Here is an 18,357-nt window from a genome sequence, read left to right as displayed (position 1 = left end):
GGGGTTTGGGGCCTGTGTAGGTGCGGAGGAGGGACTGTTGCACGTAACCTACAAAGAGGCAGGCATAGCTGGGGCCCATGCCGGTGCCCAATGCCACCCTCTTGGTCTGTAGGAAGTGGGAGGAGTCGAAAGAGAAGTTGTTGAGGGTGAGGACGAGTTCAATGTGGACTTCACCAGCTTCAAAATCTCCCCTTCCCCCACCGCATCCCTAAACCAGCCCATTTCGTCCCCTCCCCCCACTGCACCACACAACCAGCCCAGCTCTTCCCCTCCACCCACTGCATCCCAAAACCAGTCCAACCTGTCTCTGCCTCCCTAACCTGTTCTTCCTCTCACCCATCCCTTCCTCCCACCCCAAGCCGCACCCCCATCTCCTACCTACTACCCTCATCCCACCTCCTTGACCTGTCCATCTTCCCTGGACTGACCTATCCCCTCCCTACCTCCCCACCTATAATCTCCTCTCCACCTCTCTTCTTTTCTCTCCATCTTCGGTCCGCCTCTCCCTCTCTCCCTATTTATTCCAGAACCCTCACCCCATCCCCCTCTCTGATGAAGAGTCTAGGCCCGAAACGTCAGCTTTTGTGCTCCTAAGATGCTGCTTGGCCTGCTGTGTTCATCCAGCCTCACATTTTATTATCTTGGATTCTCCAGCATCTGCAGTTCCCATTATCTCTGAGGTATTATGATGATAAGGTTTAAGGAGGAATTCCAAAGCTTTGGAACTTCTCGTTAAAAATCAAGTGCTTCAAAACAGATACCAACAGGAGGCAGTAATTATTGAATTATGATCATGGGGGTGAGATCATGGCAGAATCCATAAACAGTGAATGAGAACTTAAACTGAACCATTGCTGGACCAGTGCAATTTGGTGCTCTAACAAAAAGGAGCAGCAAGGCATTAATTGGAGTTCGGGTTAAAACAGGGCAGACATTGAGAAGTTAGAGTCATTCAGCATTGAATCAGACCCTTTGTTCAACTCCACACTGACCAGGTTTCCTAAACTGAACTAGTCCCATATCCCTTTAACCCTTTTCTATTCATGTCCCTGTCCAGATGTGTTTTAAATGTTGTATTAGACCCACCTCTACCACTCCACTGGCAGTTGATTCCACATATGAACCACACTATATGTGGTAAAAAAAAAGGTACCCATCACATCACTTTTAAGTCTTTCTTCTCTCACCTTAAACCTACGCCCTCTAGTTTTGGACTCCAGTTGTTTTACTTATTGAAAATCATGAGGAGCATAGATAAAGTACATAAGGTCACCCCTCAGCCTCCTATGCTCCAGGCAGAATAGCTCCAGCCTATCCAGCCTCCCTTACAACTCAAACCCTCCAAAGTCAGTAACATCCTTCTAAATCTCTTCTGCATCCTTACTAGTCTAATAACATCCTCCTTATAGCAGAGTGACGAGAACTCCAAAAGTGGCCTCACCAGTGTCTTCTACAGCCCAGTTCCTTTCCACAGTACTCAGCGAGCGAGAGTCGTTTCTTACTTTCTAACCTTCAGCACAGAGGTTTTCAAATCACTGTTTTCAATGCTGTGACCCTCATAGCACACACCAGGATCTCAGGCAAGTAAAATGTACAGACTAATGTTGCAACCAGTCTTTAACTGCATTTGTTTTTATATTTCTGGAAGACTAAAATACAAAAATTCTGTAAGAGATCACTCTTTGTGAAAGGGTTATCGCTTCCTGTTACTTCCTTCCTTCTGTTGAGGTTTCACTGACATTCTACTGATCCCATTAAAGACCTTCAGACAGTGTATTAAGTTAGGTTTGCAGTAATTTTTTGAGGTTCAAGTAACCTTCTAAAAAGATTAACAAGGTGATAAAAGTTAACAATGTCCATGGCCCTTTGGGTGAGTGATCCATCACCATGGCACTGCTCAACCTTGACCAGAGCTCATGTCTCCATTGCCTCCCCAAACACAAGACACTTGCGTCTTCAAAACATTTCCCACCTCCTCAGATGCCGAATCCTTCAAACATTTATCTCTGGAATGTCTGCTCTTTTGACTAGTCCAAAAGCTCTTCATTCACCTGAAATGAACATATGAACAGGGAACAAGAGTAGGCCACTTCTCTGCCATTCAATAAAATCATAGCTGACATAAAAAGAACCTTAACTCTATATTCCAGCAAATCACCAGTTAATCCTCCATTTTTTGACAAATAAAATTCATCTAACTCTACCTTAAAATTTAAGAAGTTTGCATTCACTGCCTCTTGAGGAAAGGAAGTACATTAACTCATGACCCTCAGAAAATAAAAAGCTTTATCTTGATTTCTGTATTAGGAGGCACAGCTTGCTAAAATGTACTACTCTGGGCGAACAGTAAGCTATTCAGTTACACTGACGGGCCTCTAAATGTAAAGTTGCAAATTGTCGTAATCATTAATAAATCTCTGTTGATGTGGTATTGAACTGTTCAATGTCTCATTGTTATGTCGCAGAGGCAGATATGACTATTGCCACAATCAGATACAAATAGACCGCTAAAGACAAAGCTCACACAAAGGTGGCGATTCATAGTTGGCAGTAATGGTACATGTCCACATTAAGTCTGATGTCATGCAATTTCATGGGGGTCTGCATTTTCAAGTTTCCTTTCCCCAACAAACCTCCTATCCCATCAGGGCTGAGTACAATTTCTGGATTATTGTGGTAAATGAAGTGCGGAATTAAAAAGGATTAACTGGAATAGTTTGTTCAATGATTATAACTAAAGTCAGTCTCTACATCCCTGTTTGAGCGTCAAGAGGGTTTTCTCCTTCTAATTAAGAGAGGCCTTTCCTTCGGTTCTTCACACTGTTAGCAGGAATATTACATCATCATCAGTAGTGATCCGCAACCCGGACACAGAGAGAATACAACGGAATCAGAAAACAATAGATTAGAATGTTACAAAGAGGCTCAATCTCAGAACAGTAGATTGGAACTTATAACATCAATCAAGAGTTCCTCCTCAGAGATTGACCATCTTTCTATATATTATAAATGGCTGCCATTGGCACTTTGAATCGTCTACACACTGGATTATTCAATACATATACCATCCAATTCTTGCTATTGTTGGAGTTTCTGGTAAGTCTCTCCATCAGTTTTTAAACTCTATGCACCATTGCTGACTATGTTACCATTGTTGTGATTTGCTCAGTCCCATTAATTATCAACATTTGGACTTCATATTGCAAATAATATTAAATTGCCATTTTAAAGCTTGTATGCTCTAAAATTAATCCTTTAATGGCAACATTACATCAACATCATTTGTGTAGTTCAGATGATTTTCAAGGATAGTACACAACTGGCAAGATGAATGATCCAGGTAAAAATAATAGGACAACACTTTGGAAATTATTCACAAATATATCAGAAGATCAATATTTATACAAGCCATAATAATTCACATTGAATGCTGACAATAAAAGAAATATTAAATTTTGTGCTCCTTTAAACACTTCAATTATTAATTGATTGAGAGGGAAGGTTTTAGCAATAATTTTGAATGCTGAAATACTGTTAACCAGTCTCCTTCCCTAGGTTTGTAGGTCATCTTGCTGAATTCAAGTCCCATGATACAGTCCTCTGCTCATGTGAAGCATTGCAGAAATGCTTGGTCTCACCCATATTTCTGCATCATTCTCCAACTGAGCTCCTGGTCTGGGGAAAAAGTAGTTTTCCACTGGCAAACGTTCGCTATCACATAAGCCATCACTTACAAACATACCTCAGACATGGGGTTGAGCTATGTCCGCGCCATGGATAATTGGTTAATTCATACATGGGTTAATTTATCACCAAGTTTGACTTTCCATTATTCACTCTGATGAATGGTAACAAGCAAAAGAAGGACTCTAAAACATTTTTCCTGTATTATCCCAGAGATACTGAGGTCACTGATTATCATAAAATCCCTACAGTGTGGAAGCAAGCCACTCAACCCATCAGGTCCACACCAACCCTCCCAACTGCATCCCACCCAGACACAGCTTCCCAAGCAATCCCTGTAACCCCATATTTACCATGGCTAATCCACCTAACCTACACACACCTGGATACTATGAGCAATTTAGCACAACTAATCTACCCAACCTGCACATCTTCAGCCTGCGGGAGGATTGCAGTGTTAACCACTGAGCCACTGTGCCACCCCTTGATCTAACAGAGAATTTGTTCTCATGATCTTTAATAATTGCTTCAACACTCAAAACAATTTTCACGGTTTTATATTAGTAACTGTTACTAACATAAGCTGCTGTTCCTCAGATGTCTATTACAGTGATATTTCAAATCTCAAAAGAGCTGGTAAAATTTTTGAAAAGTCTAAGGTATAGTCAGCCCACAGACTAGCAGAATTGTCAATCTTCAAAACAACAAACGCACAGAACTAGATTTTACAATCATGGATCCAAAACCAGAAATAGTGGCTCATTCTGCATGCTGACCTTGAACAGTGTTCTTTAGATACGTCCACTGCAATTTTTGATGCTGCACCCAGTTACAGGCCAGGAAGTAGCTTACTGTCCAATCAGGAATGGTGGGCAGGCTCTCGAAGCTGGATGGCTAATGGAAGGCCCTCCAGGTCTCCATGATATGCCACTGCACTGGCCAAATTTTGGGCAGTGAGGAGAAAGTGAAGGTAAGTTATTTTTACATTATTAAATAGCCACAGCTGCCAAGTCATGATCCAGCTCCAAAACCTCCAGGGAAAAGCCATGGCTCTGGGTTCAATATCGCTTGATTTTATATCACCAACCATCTCCTGCCACTTTGGTGAGGAAATAGTGCAGGTTGAAGTGGGTCGCCCGCATCTTTGACTGGAAACACCAGTTAACGTGACAACAACAGGCCCTAAGATTTGTAATAACTATTCCTTAATTAGCTGCCACTGCTTGAAGCAAAACTTACCTGATCCTGAGCCACCTTTGCCTTTTCAATAAAGGGTCAAGACCACATCCCTGTTGGATGTTCCTGACCAACTCAAGTGCTTGCCCCTCTCCTGATGTGTTTCACCTCTACAACTCAAATTGAATTACAGAACATTGAGTCACTCATTAGTGACAGGGAAACTACTGGAGAAAATTCTGACAAAGAATTGATTTCCACTTGGAGAGACAAAGCTTGGCTTTGTCACAGAGAAGTCACACCTTACAATTTTGACTGAATGTGTCAGATAGTGACCAGTTATGTAGAGGAGGGTAGAGCAGTTGATACAGTTTATATGAATTTCAGCAAAGCTTCGTACAAGGTCCTACATGGGAGACTGATGAATGTAGAAGCATATGGGATCCAGGGTAATTTGGCAAATTGAATCCAAAATTGGGTTAGTGGCAGGAAACAGAGGATGGTGGTAGGAGACTGTTTATTGGGCTGGACACCAGTGTCTAGCATTTACCTCAGGGAACAGAGCTGGGTCCCTTATATGTGGGAGCTGGGGGAATAATGATGTTGAGGAAGAAGGTCTTAGAAGGATATAAACAGAATGGTCTGATAGGCAGATCAGTGCCAGCTGGAATAAATGTGAGGTGACGCATTTTGGAAGAAAGAACAAAGACAGAAATGTCTTCAATGAATGGCAAGACACTTGGAAGCCCAAACAAACAAAAGGATCTCACCTGATTAAGGTACAAAAGATTTTGAGGGACACGCACATGGTGGATAGGAAGCAGCCATTCCCTCTAACTGAAGGGTCAATAGTAAGGGGGCTTCATTTTAAAGATGAAAGGCAGGAGGTTTAGAGGGGATTTGAGGAAAAATGTTTCCATCCAGTGGGTAGTGGGAACCTGAAATGCAATATCTGGAGTTGAGACGGGAAACTTCACAAATCTTAGAAATATTTGGATGAATTCTTGAAATGTCATGACATTCAAGGCTATGGGCCAAAGGCTGGGAGGTGGGACGAATGTAGATTTTAGTCAATGTGGACTCAATGGGTCAAAAGGTCTCTTCTGCACTGTATAATTTATGGGTTCTTGTGCTTAAATCACAAAAGCTTGCATATGAGTTCACCCTGAAATAGGAAGGCAAATGGAACGCTGACCTATATTTTAAAGGGACTTTATAGAATGGGGAAGTCTTGCTAGAATTAAGCACTTGTTAGACCACATCTAGAATATTTGAACAATTTTGGTCACCATATCCAAAAGGAAATATGTACAGTTTTGGAGGCAGCCTAGAGAAGATTACAGCAGTATCTGGAGGGTACGCCATCCATGACTATTCTGAAAACCAAGTAACTCTTCTGGTCCTTCAGAGACCAAATTAGATCCTTTCAACGAAGTAATGGGTCTTGACGCTGGTGGCACACTGGTCACTGTAGATGCCAATCTAAGAAGGCAAAGGTGAGTGTGAGAGGACCAATGACAAAAATGAGAACTACAGCAGGCAGACATGGAGGTCAAAGATCATCCAGCTTGGAGAAGGGTTGCAGGGGCATGGTTCCACAGGATGAATGAGGTCCTCGGGAGGCACAACACTTTCTGGCCTCAACTCTATTTTCTGGGCCTAAGCGAAAGTGTAGTGCCAATACCGGCTCCGTACATCCTGGGACATGGTGACGAACTGCATCAGATGGTGGAAGGGCACCAGAGGGCTGCAGGAATGAGAAGCCATCCACTCCTGATGGCTGTAAAGGTCAATGCAACATTCAACCCCTGTGCAACTGGTTCTTTCCATGGGCCAGCAGGAAACTGTGGGATGTGATAATGGGATCTCTCTGTACGGCAGCCACCAATGCATCGGGATAGTGACCAATGCCCGGAATCATTTCGATTTCCAATGATGAGGTCAGTGATGCAGGTCAGGCAACAGGATTTGGAAACAAAGCTGGTTTCCACAGGTGATGGTGCCATTGATTGCTCTTATGTGGCACTGAAAGGTCAGTAAAACAACGCCGCAGAATTCATCACCAGGAAGGGGTTCCTTTCCCCTTAAGAATCAGGTGCTCTCTGACCACAGTTATCACTTCCTGGAGGTATGTGCCCACTACCCTGGCAGCTGCTACAACTCAGAAATCACAGAATCTCTACAGTGTGGAAACAGGCCCTTCGGCCCAACAAGACGACACCGAACCTCAGAAGATCCCACGCAGACCCATCCCCCATAACCCACCTAATCTACACCTTCTTGAACACTATGGGCCTAAAATTTACCATGGCCAATCCACCTATCCTTTACATCTTTGGACTGCAGGAAGAAACCAGAGAGCCCAGAGGAAACCCGCACAGACATGGGGAGAATGTCTGTGAGGAATTTAAACAGTCCCCCGAGGCTGGAATCAAACCCGGGTGCCTGGTGCTGTGAGGCAGCAGTGCTAACCACTGTGCCGCCATGCCGTTTAACTCCTACATTCTGTAGCACTCATGTACCTGGTACATTTGAGAGTTCATCAGGGGCCTTGCGAGGCTGCTTACAGGTGTTCAAGAGCTATTCATTGCAAACATGGTTCATAACCCCCTGACAAATGTACAGACCAGATTTAATGCTTAGAACAGCACAGTGGTGGAACAGAGTACAGGACTTTTGAAGATGTGGTTCTGCTGCTAGGATAGGTCTAGGAGGCCCTCCCATATGGTTAGGACAGTGTGCCATGTCACCTTGGCATGCTGTGCCCTGCACAATTGCAGCAGGCAACAAGGGAATGACCTGGATGCACAGAAACTAGGAGAGGGAGCACTCTTCTAAGAAAGAGGAAAAAGGCACTGAAGGGTAGGAAGTTGATGTTGTTCATGAAAGAGCTCAGGTGCTACAAGTCAAACATCGTGACTCCTGGTTCAGAAGATTGTTAGGTGCAGCGCATAATGACTGTAAGATATTGATAGTGCCGAAATCTGGTTGGCATATGTGAGCAAAGTTGAGCATTTGAGAGATAGTAGGAACTTCAAAATGCTGAAGAATCTGAGATAACAAGGTGTAGAGCTGGATGAACACAGCAGGCCAAGCAGCATCAGAGGAGCAGGAAGGCTGACGTTTTGGGCCTAGACACTTCATCAGAAACGGGGGACGGGAAGGAGGTTCTGAAATAAATAGGGAGAGAGGGGAAGGATAGAAAATAGATAGAGGAGAAGTTAGGTGGAGAGGAGACAGCCAGGTCAAAGAGGCAGGGACGGAGCCAGTAAAAGGTGAGTGTAGTTGGGGAGGTAGGGAGGAGATAGGTCAGTCCAGGGAGGACAGACAGGTCAAGGGGGCAGGATGAGGTTAGTAGGAAGGAAATGGGGGTGTGGCTTGAGGTGGGAGGAGGGAATAGGTGGGAGGAAGGACAGGTTAGGGAAGCGGGGACGAGCTGGGCTGGTTTTGGGATACAGTCGGGGGAGGGGAGATTTTGAATCTTGTGAAGTCCACATTGATACCATTGGGCTGCAGGGTTCCCCAAGCAGAATGAGTTGCTGTTCCTGCAACCTTCGGGTCGCAGTGCTGTAGCACTGCTTGAGGCCCAGAATGGACAAGTCGTCTGAGAAATGGGAAGGGGAAGGGGAAATGGTTCACGACTGGGAGGTGCAGTTGTTTGTTGCGAACCAAGCGGAGGTGTTCTGCAAAGCGGTCCCCAAGCCTCCACTTGGTTTCCCCAATGTAGAGGAGGCGACAACAGGAACAGCAGTTGCAGTATATAATCTTGTGCAGGTGAACATCTGCTTGATGTTGAAAGTCTTCTTGGGGCCTGGGATGGGTGTGAGGGGGAGGTGTAGGTCAGTTGTAGCACTTCCTGCAGTTGCAGGGAAAAGTGCCAGGTGTGGTGGGGCTGGAGGAGAGTGTGAAGCAGACAAGGGAGTCACGGAGAGAGTGGTCCCTCCGGAAAGCGGATAAGGGTGGGGAGGAAAAATTGTCTTTTGTGGTGAAGTCAGATTGCAGATGGCAGAAGTGTCGGAAGATGATGCGTTGGGTCCGGAAGATGGTGGGGTGGTAAGTGAGAACTAGGGGGATTCTGTTTTGGTTGTTACTGTGGGCTGGGGCTGTTCAGGGCTGAGGTGCGGGAAATGCAAGAGATGCAGTCAAGAATGTTTTTGACCACTGAGGTGGGGAAGCTGCAGTCCTTGAAATACGAGGACATCTGGCATGTTCGGGAGTGGAATGCCTCATCTTGAGATCAGATGCTGCAGAGGTGGAGGAATTAGGAGTAGGGGATCTCATTCTTACAAGAAGGTGGATGAGAGGAGGTGTAGTCTAGGTAGCTGTGGGAATCGGTGGGCTTAAAGTAGATATCAGTTTTGAGGTGGTCACCAGAGGTGGAGGCAGAGGTCCAGGAAGGAGAGAGAGGTATCAGAGATGGTCCAGGTGAACTGGAGGTTGGGATGGAAGGTGTTCGTAAAGTTGATGGACTGTTCAAGCTCCTAGTGTGGGCATGAGGCAGCACTGAGACAGATGAAGCGGAGGAAGAGGTGGGGATTTGCGCCAGTGTAGCTGCGGAAGGGGAACTGTTCTACGCATCCTACAAAGAGGCAGGCATAGCCTGGACCCATGCGGGTATCCCTGACCACCCTCTCGGTCTGTAGGAAGTGGGATGAGTAAAGTTGGATCTGTTGTGGGCATTGGGACAGGGTGAAGCCAACTTAGAGAAGTTTTTCAGAATGGACGTATGGTAAAACGTGGCATGGTTATTAAACAACAACTAAGGTAAGGGATGTGGTTGTATATGCCAGGGAAAGTCAGTGATGCTGTTATTGTGCCATAAGCTGTGTGGTTTGTGGTTGCTGTGCCATTGCACTGCCACTTAAGAGCCACACCAGATTGCCAATGCTTGTACGGGTGCACAGTGGCCTTTCAACATGGCATGCTTGTAAGGGGAACCAGTGTTTCTATGCAGAGGCAAATTGTTCTTAGAACAGCATGTGATAATACGGGGCATAATGGGACTGAAACAGACACAGTAATGGCACAGATTGGCATTACTGAGGCTAGTTTTGGAAGATAGGGTGAGAATGAGAAATCCCATTAGCCCTCATGGTGAAAAACCCACCTAAAAATTTGTTACAACTCAGATGTGGCCAAAATACCTCAAATTCAGCCAAATATTCCATTAGCTTTTCGATCCCTCTTTGCATCAGTAAATTGTGTGCCTGAACATCCACTTGTTCCTTCACAGTTGAGTTTTTCAAGAAACTAGTGTGAATACTTTTTTTAAAATCCAACGTGATAAGCTCACATCAAAATAAACTCCATCTGCCATAATTTTACCCACACATTTATGTTCCTTTATAGCTTCCTGCTCAATGTACTGTCCCTACTAACAATATAACCTGTAAACTTGGATATACAACTTTATGATCCTTGATCTGAGTCATTGGTGTCTGTGGTTATTGACAGATATTGATACTACATGTCTAGTAATTAAAGCAAGTGTTCCAGAAGGTGATTGGTCTGTCCAACTATCCTCAGGAGGAGTCAGGCTATATAGAGAGATCAGGAAATAAGGACCAAAACTCAAAGTGGGAGCATTTCACAGTGCAAACCATTGTTCAGGCCTTTTCCTGCACCCTCCAGCTCAAAAAGAAAATTTACAACTCTAAATCTGGGGGTATGAGCACATAAATAGCATGCAAAAACAAAAAGGGGCATCTGGAACCATCTTTAGGTTCCCTAAAGTGTAGAAACAGGCCGTTTGGCCCAACATGTCCACACCAATGCTCAAAGCTTCCCACCCAGACCCATCCCTCTGTAACCCATCTATTCTACACATCTGTGAACACTACAGGCAAGTTAGCATGGATGAATCTTGAACATAAATCAGTTCCAATCTAAACGCAATAAATGCCTTACATCAATAGCTACTAGAACTGTAGTTCTATCAATGTCATTTATTTTCAACAATTGATTCCTATTCCTTTCAAAGAGTGGATTATACACAATTGTGAAGAACATCTCAACCCATTACAAGCTGAATGCGCAAAACTGAGAACCCAGAAAATCCAGGTTTTACTTGATCTACAAGATGCCCTAAAACAGATTTCTATGTTTACACATTGACTACGAACATGTTATTTCACAAAATATTTCTGAAATAATACCAATTATCCTTTGGGTAGGTGACCTATCTTTTGTGAGTTAGAGGGGATCCTGGGAGACTTGTTACTGGCTGCACAACCCCCACAAATAAATGTATGAAAATCTCTGCCACAGAATGCCCATTTTATTTTATACTCTGCATTATTCATCTTTGACCAGCTGCCTCCTTTTGCATAACAATCTCAAAATCCCAGTAGCTCAAATCATTATAGCAGTCAATAGTCTCTGAGAAAATGTCATTGTATTTTCCAGTTTCTAGTTATCTCAATATTTTCAGAAACAGGGTTAAAGAGGGCTATCTAGGTAATCCAAGAGATGTTCTGTTTCCTCTCAAATAAAACTGGTACAAGAGATTGTTTTAAAGAAAAAGGAGTCATGACTGCCCAAATAGTGAGCTTTCATTTGGAATATCTATTTCCATGGATTTTGGCCAATCCAACTTGGATAAAGCTTTTGTGGCTTAGAAAGAACAAAGCACTGCTTTAAAGCCTGATAAGGTTTTTCAGCATGCTTATTTAGGAAAAATCTTGTGATGTAACTCTAAATGTAACACTTTCATTCTTCTGCCAGTTTTGATGAAACTGATGCTGCTGTTTTTCCTAGTCACAGTCCAACAGGTAAAATAAAAGCCGAAAAATATAAATGCTTTTAAATATTCTCAAGCAGGTTTACGTGGATCTGATCATAAAACTATGGCAAAGCATAGTCTCTTCACCTCTCATGCAAATGAATATTTATTTCATCCTCTTCTCACTTCTCTGAACAAGAATATTCAATTCTCAAGTTCAGAATTTTAATTCAACAGAAATCATGAATGAGAAAACTAAATAAACTAGGAATGAAAAATCTGCCATTCTGACCCAATGATAAACTTCATTTTAATGCATACTAGAAAACAAACATATTTTTCCCTTTTAAATGCTGACTTATTTGCTGAAAATTTGCAAATCTTCATAATTTCCTTATTGAGGAAAAATATGCATATGGCTTATTCTCTGCAAGTAAAACAAGCAAGTAGTGTACTGAAAACTGTCAATGTTATTTTGCTTATATCAAAATAAACTTCTGATCCATTTTAATTCAGCATCACAAGATTTTGGCACCTGGAAGATTTCCTCTTCTGATGAGCTCCAAAATACAGATTATGGCCCACTTAGGAACAGTTTATCCGATTCCTTCCGTCATTACACTCTACCAACTGTGACAAAGTTTTAACTGAAAAAGGGTGATTATATTTCCAGTATCAGAAACAATGTTTGTAAATGACAAATATTTAACTAGCGTAGCGCAAACAAAAAAAAATTTATTCAAGTGAAGATGTACAAACTATTAACAAATGGTTTAAATTGCAAATACATAAAAGTACCATTCTTGAAAAATACAATTTTGAAGTCTACAAAAGTCTGTATAATCTTAAATGTATTTTGGGAAATTAATGGTTACATTCATGCAAAAAGAAATTATTCATAGATTGTCTAAATACTGATTATGTAGCTGAAGTCACTGTTGGCAATGGTATGTCTTCCTGGCTTAGTCATAACTGCCTGACTTCTGGCATGGCTTCAAATTTTCTCTTTCAGAACCTACCCTTTGTGGTATTGCGTTCCTCTGGTCTTCTTTGAGAATAGATCAGAAAATGACCAAGACATTGGTTACTTGGTCCTGCCAATGATAGAAGAGGATGCCCTGTAAATTGGTATGGCATGCAATTATCTAGGCACAGACTGAGGCCCACCAGAGACAGTGGTAAAAGCATAAATGACTTCATGTGACCCTGGCTCCTCTTCCCTCTGCATTGCCATGTTGTGCAACACGCCAATACAAAGCACAATTCCTCTCAAGGGCTGTATTGAAGGGTTCCTCCAGACCAACCAAGGCAGTGGCAACTGAAATTGTACAATTCACTTTCAGAAGACCAATAGACAGCTTGATAGCTGTCCTGATGGCGACCTAACAGCAGTTCTAGCATTCCTGTTACAATGTCATGTGGTTAATACTGATTTCATGAACTTTGCCTTTAGTGGGTATCTCATCAGGATCCAACCATTAAGGTTCATTTTGGCAAGGACATTTAAGGTACTGAAGGATGCACAAGTCACAACAAATGCAAGGAACATTTCCCATACATACATGAATCTTGGTGATTACTTAGGGGTATCATGTTAAGGGAGAGAGAGCCCTCCTATTTGGGATAACTCCAATTGATGCAACATCTTAGTCACTACAAGAATGCAGTCTATCACCACTGGATCTGAAGGAATCATAATATCCCACAAGTATGAATGATCTTTTATTTTATCCATCACGTGGATTCTATTTCTGTTCTACTGAAGCCTGCCACTTTTCCGCATACCTCCACCCCCCCGCCCCCGCCCCCGCCACCCCTGCTGTTCTCATCTCCAGGAGATACAAGTACTCTCCATTTATTTTTCTTTTCTTTCTTTCCACACTCAATTTTTCATCACCCTATTTCAGCAATCATTGCAAAATCCGATTCCTTATAATGTATTATTACCTCCAGTTCTCTTTTAATACACATTGTTTGCTTTCCTCTGCAGACAAATCAACTTAAATGTGTTAAAACTTTCATCATCTTCATTTTTAAGCATTTATATTTATGTACCGTTACCTTATTTTCTACCTATTTAAGCCCAACCTCTAGTCTGTCCTATTGTTACCTTTCACGTACAATTGGATTTAACTTCTTGCAGATTTTGCCTCACAACTCTACCCATTTCTGTTGAAAGACTTCACCACCTCCAGGTTTACCCTGCCCATTTGGTTGCTGGCTCATTCCACACAGTAAAACGCCTCCCTGTCCCAGTACCAATGACAGTAGACCAAGAAAATAAATCCCTTTCCCACATTTGATCTATAAAAATTTATTAATTCTCATAATCTGGCTATTACCGTAAGATATAGGAGTAAAAGTTAGGCCATTCAGCCCATCAAGTCTGTTCTGGCATTCAATCATGACTGATAAGTTCCTCAACCCCATTCTCCTGCTTTCCCCCCACCCCGTAACTGTTGATCCCCCATGATAATCAAAGTCTTGTTTTATAATTTAACTCAAAGCCTGGTTCTTCCTCAGTTACAGAAGGTCAAGGGAAGCTAGGAAACAAGAGTCGTGTTGTTTGAACTAGGTGTGGAACAACAGAACGACACTTGACAACTGCATAAGTACCACTATACACAGGTTGGGCCAAATGGCCTATGTTAATGCTATGTATTCTAACCGATGCAATTTCGAGCACTAGTGGAAACACATATTGTTGTCTTCCTCAGGAAGGGAAAGAAAGCAAAATACCTGTAATTAAAATTAATTATCCATAATATTATGATCACTAGAAGATAACACTTGTGTTTTCATTTAAAAATTCAGTCATGAAAATAATTTTGTATTGCTAATTTTACATATTGGATAAAACGAACACTTCGTTTTGAGATAGCTGACTGATTTGGGAACAAAGGGCAGTTTTCTGAGGTTTAGTATAAGGTTCATGTAGTTTCACATGCTAATGAAGGTAACTGGGCAACCATCATGTGTCAACATGATCTGATGTCTCTCTTTACAGCAGAGGTTTTTTTCAGTATTACAAGTGGTATTTTCATACCTTAATATATTAATTGCATTGGAAAAAAGTACACACTACTGTACAATGTGTAAAGCTATGAACAAGTGCTAAATTGGATTTTGACAGTATCATTCAGATTATTGCAACAGTTCACTTCAAAAGGAATAGGAATTTAAACTGAGTGGTAAGAAAGCTAGAGATGCTCTGTGCTTCTTTGAATTCTAGAATCTCAATTAAAGATTCTTTGTGGCAGATGGAATTAAGGAGGCCACGATATTGTAATATTGATTGGACAGTGTAATTTAAAACTACAAAGGATTACATTATTTTTAAGAGGATAATTTAAGGCCTTGGAATTGTATTCAAAATACATTGATGATGAATCAGTTGATCAAATATTGCTGTATTTCTTCAACTTTATTATGTTGCTCAATACATATCTAAATATCAGTGCTTGCCTATAAAGCACTGATATTGGTTTCGATAGTTCCAACATTCAAAGGTGTGCGCTTCGGTAAATTCAGTGTACAGTATCCATAATATTCGGTTTAATTATTTGTTTAACCAAAAGGTTCCATGAAACGTAATATAGTGATAGTTGAACATTTCTACAGAGATTTCATCACTCAAAACTGCCAATAGCTTCGTTTAGTAGAGGTGGAACATCAGTACTTGTGCTAGACGTTGCCAAAGACGGCTAAAAGGATAAATCGACAAAAATTACTATAAATCATAAAACTATGCTCATTCTGTTTTCTTTGAAACGGTGGAGGTGTAAACAACATGAAATTAATGGTTGAGGAAAATACTTCGGAAAAGACAAGGATCGTGTTTTCCTCACTGTTCCCGGTCGAATAGATTTCACTATCCAGCAACCCTCCGCATAAAGTTTGTGATAACCTCAGCGAGTTGAACGTATCGCAGTGGAGAAGAATTGACACTTTATTAACTTCGGATGTGGTTGGCTGATTTGCGAAATGACAATCGTTCTCTAAAGACCATAAACCATATCGAGACGAGAAAAATTACTTGGCACACTTTACAATAATTGCGCGTTCTTGCTTGCTCCTTTGAATCACTTCTGACCGAGCACTCTCATTGGGACTCGATGCCGTTTCACTCCGGCTGAACCATTTACGCGCGTAGCACAATAAACACATCCGAATGACAAGCTATTTGCTCTATTGTAATGTACGTAAAGCTCTCTCTCCTAGAGAGATTTAATTGGTAACCTTAACTTCGAATCTATTTTCGCAGCTTCGTCGAACAGCGTACAATGTAATTCTGACTACCTTAAACCCAATATTATCCTCACAATAACAATTCATCTGCTAACGGCGCTCCCAAATTGAGATGCTTGTCCATACAAGTGTGGAAATTAATCCGCTCTCAGCGCCTGGTTATTTGATTCGGTAGTAAAGTGTTTTCATACAATTGATCACTTACCCTTTCCATTTTGGGCTTTCAAAAGATTCAACTCGCCTAAACTAGCTTAAATGCATTCAAAGTGCAGTCTTTCAGTGTTCCCCCCCGTAGAGTTCCTTGTAAGAATCATTGTAAGCCTGCCATCAAGGACGGAGATTTTGAAACTGTCGATCATCCACAAACTACCGCGAAGCCAACGTTATTCAGCACTCCAGACAGCGATCAACCAGCGGATATATGAATAAGCCGCTCCAACCCTCGGCTCCACAAAATGAAGCTGCACAAGTCAACAACTAGAAATCAAGCGGGCCAGCAAGCCACTTTGCTGATTCCTGTCTCTATCGGCTACAACCGTTTCAGAAAACTACTCTTCACATTGTAAATATGTCCAACCAATAACATTCGCACAGAAACCTGCCTTAAGTTGGGGGTAGGGGTTAATATGTAACCGATAAACAAACAAAATTTTAAATAGACAAGTGTGCAGTTCCTCTATAACATTTTGGAAATGGACTCGCGTGATAACAATTATTTTAATTAATTTTAATTACACACGCGCCGCTGGTGCAGTTTGTAGTGATTATCCTCCTCGTTTCCTTCCTTATCTTACGTATTTAAAGAAAAACCTCATTACTTACGGATGTTCAAACTGAGCTAGTAGTCTCTTCAGTTGCCTTGGAGTTTTCTTTGCTGTGCAGCTGCGCTCCTGCCCGGTCTCCGGCTGCTGAAAGGAGCCTTCTGCTCCCCAGCACCCCACCTACACGCTCGACTGCCGCTTCACTATAAGAAATAAGAAGGAAACCCTCTTACGACCGCCGACATTGTTCGTCCGGCGAGAAACTGTGCCTGGATGAAATGTGACTATTGCACGGTCGTTACTTCTGTTAAGGCAGCGTGTCCCAAACACAGCGGCTCCTTTATAAGCCTGGGTTGTTTTGTGGTAGCCGCCGCTGCCAGGCAACCAGTCGACGACCCGAGCCCACCCCCCAAGTATTATAACCTTCGCAGCAAAAATAATGGAAAGTCTCACTCGGACCTTCTGGACGGAGGTAGTTTGCTCCACGAGTTCTGTTTAAGTACCCGATAATGAGGCAGCCAAACGTTTCGAATCGGTGTCTTGCAGAAAGTAGCAAGGTCCCTGGGGTTAGCACCAGTGAGCCGGCGGCACGGCTGCTCCCCTGCAGAACACCCAAGTGGATGGAAAATCCGGGTTACAGTCACATTAACTCGACCGAACTTCAGTCAATGTTTCCCCCCACCCGGCTTCCAAATTTATTTTCCCAAACGGCATGGAGACCGTTTTATTTATTCTTCGCACTTCTCTGCGAGGTCAGTGTGAGGGAGCTTTTGTAGCTGACAGCTTTCATAAACAACAGCTTTACTTGTTCGTTTCTGTTCACAACGAATAAATTGCCCCTTGTCGAATGAAATGTTATTGTGCTGCGGAAAGGATACCGTTGGTGTCTGTAATCTGCTGCTCGAGTACAGTCGAATTTGGTAACTAGCCTAACAAATACGTACAAGCTCAATAGAAAAGTGTTTTGGGAAACATTTTGCTTTGTTTATATACAGGCATTACATGATTATACGAATTATATTGAAACACGACAGATTGCTTGAACCTAATTTGCAGCGAAGAGTTTTCTGGTTGGACACACTCTCCTCCAAACAGCGAGAGATCATGGATATGGGAAGACTTTTAAAACGTACCAAGTTGTGAACATGTACATTTAGCTGGACTAAAAGCTATCACATACATAATTAACATTCCGGTCCGTATTTGCCAGTCACAGCTAACCAATAACTGGAGTGGCTGGACTAATGTTTTTATGTGGTCGGTTCTCTCTCCCATATGGGCGCCATCCTGTTAAACAGTAGAGAAAATGGCGGAGCTGTATAAACACAGTAGGCCAAGCAGCATTTTAGGAGCTTAAAAGCTGATGTTTCGGGCCTAGACCCTTCGTCAGAAAACGTCACCTTTTGTGCTCCTCTGATGCTGCTTGACCTGCTGTGTTCATCGAGGTCCACACTTTGATACCTCGGACTCTCCAGCATCTGCACTTCCCACTATCTCCGAGAAAATGGCGGCACCACATTTAATGTTAGTGATGCTGGCTTATAAATCCTTTGAAAGAAAAAAATTGAAATGTGGCCCTCCATTTGTAAAGGTTGGACACACCAGTTTTTGACCAATGTTACTTTTCTTTCTACAAAATTTAAAACATTTTGAAAACCGTTTGTAATCAAATTTAAATTATTACACTATAAATTTGTATACATTTTATTGCTAGAGTGTGTTAAACTTTATATTCTTTGTTACCAGTGTTGTCAAACTAAGAACTGA

General features: G+C 42.2%; 1 protein-coding gene across 3 annotated transcripts in view; it reads right to left on the bottom strand.

Moving 5' to 3' along the window:
* The window catches only part of LOC125448020 (adenylate cyclase type 2-like), a 591,455-nt gene extending 574,157 nt beyond the window's left edge, over positions 1 to 17,298 (bottom strand). The window contains exon 1 of one of the 3 annotated variants that reach the window (XM_059653944.1): positions 16,652 to 17,298. The gene's annotated coding sequence lies outside the window, so the exon portion shown is untranslated. The remainder of the gene's footprint in view (positions 1 to 16,651) is intronic. The other 2 variants (XM_059653945.1, XM_059653950.1) reach the window with 2 other exon arrangements.
* Between the last annotated feature and the right edge of the window lie 1,059 nt (positions 17,299 to 18,357).

The sequence above is a fragment of the Stegostoma tigrinum genome, chromosome 2 (genome assembly GCF_030684315.1).
Source record: "Stegostoma tigrinum isolate sSteTig4 chromosome 2, sSteTig4.hap1, whole genome shotgun sequence".
Classification (NCBI taxonomy): domain Eukaryota; kingdom Metazoa; phylum Chordata; class Chondrichthyes; order Orectolobiformes; family Stegostomatidae; genus Stegostoma; species Stegostoma tigrinum.
The sequence above is the reverse complement of the archived record's forward strand: the minus strand, read 5'-3'. Positions and strand labels throughout refer to the sequence as shown.